Source organism: Rhipicephalus sanguineus, chromosome 2 (genome assembly GCF_013339695.2).
Source record: "Rhipicephalus sanguineus isolate Rsan-2018 chromosome 2, BIME_Rsan_1.4, whole genome shotgun sequence".
Lineage (NCBI taxonomy): Eukaryota > Metazoa > Arthropoda > Arachnida > Ixodida > Ixodidae > Rhipicephalus > Rhipicephalus sanguineus.
In genome coordinates this window covers 208,596,517-208,601,105 of record NC_051177.1, presented here as the reverse complement: position 1 = coordinate 208,601,105, position 4,589 = coordinate 208,596,517, and positions in this window count along the sequence as shown.

Genomic DNA, 4,589 nt, shown 5'->3' with positions numbered 1-4,589 from the left:
GGGGCGCGCGGCGGTGTTCCAGGCGGCCGTGCGTCATCGCCGCGCGCCGATGATCCAGGCGGCCGTGCGTCATCGGGATCACTTCGAAAATGTCCCACTCGTGGCGCTCGTCATGTGATACATTTAGCTTAACTTCTCGGTAAGTAAGGCACTGCTGTTGATAATATTGCCGTTTTAGAAGTTGTCATACATTGAGCTTTCACTCTGACATAAATTGTTATTTGCCTTTAGTGTCCCTTTAAACACGAAGAACGGCAAGCAGCTCGATACTTGCAACGCGCCGCTCGAGCGCAAAGGACTGACGAAAAGAACACACGCAGGACGGCTGCGAACTAACAACGGTCACAGCTCGACACTTGCAGCGCGCTGCTCAAACACAAGGAAGGACACTCGAAAGGAACGCAGATATACACAGGACGAGCGCGAACTAACAACTGCTGCGGTTGACCGTGTTTGAGCAGCGCGCTGCAACCCAACGCTCTTCGACTTTTTCTTTCTTTAAAACTGCGGCGTGTGGAGTGACTCTTCCGCGTCTCCTGCCACGCGGTGGCGTTTGACGCATTGTTTGCTCGGCGTTCCACATCGCCAGTGGGTACAGAAATTGGCCACTTTTTAGTGCGCGTCTCAAGGGCAGCTTTCAAACTGAAGGAAAGTGTAGGGCGTTGCTATACAGCGTGCCCTTCCATAGACCTCCTGGCACTCAGTATATGCTGTCTCCCTCGGAAGACAATGAATCTACAGAACTACGTAGGCCCTGGTTGATGCAAGGAGGTTAAAAAAAATTGCTGGAGTGGCGAATATTGCGCAATACTGAAGCCGTGCCCACCAAAAGATGGCGGCTGCGCCCGCCATCTTAGTAGGGCACGATAAACCGTCGGCGTTTGGCGAAGGAAAGCGAGCGTTTTCCACGCACGCCAGAGAAGTTTACTTAAAACGTACTTGTGGGCTAGTTGGTTGGTCATATTCACGATAAACGGCAGCGCACGCTGGGTGTAGCATCTGCCAGATGCTACACGCATGCGCAACAAGATGCTATTTAAGCAACTGTGGTGGTCAATAAAGATCAGTTGAAGTTCAGCGCTTGTGTCGTCCTTTTTTTCGTGTTTTGTGTTTCTGTCTTAACCCAGCGTGCGCTGCCGTTTATCGAGAGAAGTTTAATATGGCAACTTTTACGGGTCAGATACTGCTGCAAGTGTGTCTTTGTGTTACTAGTTTTCGTAAAAAAGCATCAAAGTCAATGCCATAGGTCGGCGAACTCACTCATGAGTCGACTCACTCATACTCAGATCGAGCTGTGAGTCCGAGTCTGAGTGAGTCCGGGTGAGTAATATTTTAGTGAGTTTGAGTCCGAGTGAGTCCGGTAGTGAAATATTTCAGTGAGTCTGAGTCGGAGTGAGTCCGGTTGAGGAAAATTTCAGTGAGTCTGAGTCCGAGTGAGCCTCAAGCGCAAAATATATTTCTTGAGTGAGTCTGAGTGAGCTCCGCACTCTTTTGACGACCTATGGTTCTTTCTAAACAACTTCAGCATTAATATCAGCCTTATGTCGGCTCACGTTTATACGCCCGTCGACTCACATGCTTCAAAGCACTAGTGTTCATACGCCAGCTCAATATTTATTGATCATCTGAAGGAAAAAATTGTAGCGCAGAGCAACACACGAACAGACAGAGAGGACGGGACTGGCGCTGGACGGGACTGGCGCCTCTCTGTCTGTCCGTGTGTTGCTCTGCGCTACAATTTTTTCCTTCAGAAGTCATGAAACAACTAGCCCAACAAAACGTATTGCTAAGCTTTATTGATCAGATGCGTGAGTTACGGAGGGGGGGGGGAGCAGGTGACACTCCCCGCCAGCTCTTTCACAGGTATTTCTTGATAAAAATATTTCGTGTGAGTAATCTCTTTCAATAAACATGTCCTTACTGGATTGCAACCACTGATAACTTATATTTGAAGGTACGAGATTAAAAGGCACCAAGTAGAGCACCATTTATTCGAGATATTGACGCTGACACCATGGTTGAAAAAGCTAATTATGTGCTAACGGACTCATGAGTCGACTCACTCAGGCTCACTCAGACTCAGATAAAGCCGTGAGTCTGAGTGAGTCCGAGTGAGTAACATTTCGGTGAGTTTGAGTCCGAATGAGTCCGGCTTAGAAAAAGTTCAGTGAGTCTGAGTCCGATTGAGTCCAGTTGAGAAAAATTTTTGCTGAGTCTGAGTCGGAGTGAGCTCTAAGGGCAAAATATATTTCATGAGCGAGTCTGAGTGAGCTCCACATTTTTTGCCGACCTATGGTCAAGGCAAATTTTATTGGATATCAATCGCCAATACTCATCTCGACGGGTTACTTTTGTCGGCAACAACGATCTTTTATTTTATAATTAACGTAGCATTTACAGTAACAGATCAAAGCCATTTGATCTCTAAGTAGGCACCACCAGAAAAGAGCATGTTTTCGAGCTCTTTGGTGGGCAAAAGTTGGCTTCACTTTCACTGGCAAGGTGTTTCAAGAGCTTGCACTCCAGAATTTTTTTTTAAACCTCTTTGGGTTGATGCCATCACGGCAACTGGTGCGGGAACTGGAACGTGGCGTCACCACCCGCTCTCCTTTTGCACGTTGCCTCGCTTACCAAGCAAGCATTGTTTTTAGTATCGCGAAAGGGTAATTTACTAATATCAGAAAAATAGTTTTAAATGCGGAGCATTTCTTAGTCGCACCTGCGGCGTCGGCCGCCGTCCACACCCCCACTGCGCATGCTCGGCTCGTCTCGTGCCGGCAGCAGGCCTCTCCTCTCCCTCCCTCCTCTCGATCGACCGCGGGTGGTGTGTACATAAGCGGCGGAGCGCGCGTTCAGAATTCAGTCAAGGGCGTCTTTACTTGGCTTTCGCTTGACTTGACGCTTTGCAATTGACTCGAGTAGATGCGATGGAAGCAACAGTACCTTCAATCAGCGTCCCACCACTCATTGAAGGCAACGTTACCCCACCCTCACCGTCGTCGGCGTCAACAACAGCAAGCAACGCAGAAGACAAGGCTGCGAAGAGACGCATACGACGCTGAACGCAAGCGTTTGAAGCGAGCTGCGGACCCTGAACTTCGTGCACGAGAAGCTGCTGCGAGACGACAACTACGGGCTGTGGATCCTGAACGTCGTGCTCGAGAAGCAGCAAACGTTCGTAAGCGTCGAGCAGCGGATCCATCACTCGGGCAGCGCGAGGCTTCTGCGAAACCCAATTACGCAACATTCACGCGATACCCCCACCACTCTGCGACGCATTTACTCGAGTTCCCCCCGTGGGAAGATGCGGGCGACATTTTTTCTCTTTTGTGTCCCTTTAAAATCGAATCTTTTTTTCGCCAGCACTAATCTGCTTTTCACTCGCCACTCCCTCTGGCCATCCGCGCTGTTTTTCATCATTTGCATGTAATACTGTTCAAGATTTGTTTGTTTTTAAGCAAAATGAGTCTACCTGCGAGTATTTCTTGTCCTACCAGCGCCTAGTAGATTGACCACATTGCTGTTGGGTGACGCTAGCGGTCATTCTTTCACGATTTTAAACATCGAATTAAAAATATCATTCCTTTTTTATGGAGCAAAAGCATGCTCGTTGCGGCGTATGTGACGAACGATCTTCTCATTTTCACCACAATCAGAAAAATTTTTCCGAGCGGTTGAAAACTGGTGATTGTTATAAGCATTGCAGGGTTCCCAATTAGGGGGCATCCCCCCGTGGTCTAGTTTGAAAAAAAAAAAAAAAAAAAAACAAGCTTCGCAGTGGACGAAAATGAAGCAATGACGTGCCTAGGCCTGCCATTGGTCCCCGGCTTTCGGGTGGGAAGTAAACCGATCTTTGAATGCAACATCCTTGGTCGCGATTGTCGTCAAAAAACATGCGTAGCCATCTGTAGCGTAGCCAAAATTCTTCTGTGGGGGGTTCAACCATACTTTATATATGTGCATTTGTATGAGTGCCTGTACGTATACACGTGCAAAATTGTAAATTCCGGAGGGGGGGGGGGGAGTTGAGCACCCACCCTTCCGCTCACGCAAGTGGTAGCCCTTGAGCATTAAAAATGACATGAAAGGTCCAACTGAGTAAAATTATGACGCAGTACTGGCGGCCCCCTTTAGATTAGAGTGGCCATGTTTCCTGTGCACTGGGCGCGCTGAGCTTCTATATTGCCGATAAAATTCAGTGATGAATATCTCAAATTGTGACCGCCACTTTGATTTCTAAAAAAAAAAGTTGTATGCTATAAATTCCTTTCCCACACACCTTTCCCATAAAAGCAACTGCCCTGAAGTCAACTGAAAATTCAGTCATGAGTTTTTGTTAATTAGTCACTTCAACAGCAGCAAAGTAATTCCGCCTCGACGTAGAGTTCACGTGCCAAGATGACTGGACACCAAGAGTCATGGCACATTTATGAACATTCTGTAGCCTAACAAGAAAAAGATGCCCTGTGTGTATTTTGCCAGAGGCATCAGTTAAGTATGTGCTCCACGTTGGTTCAATCTTCTATGGGTCTGTTCCTCCACTCCCTTGTCTATGGTGCTGAACCGTGCTTCCAAGCTTTATGAGCTCA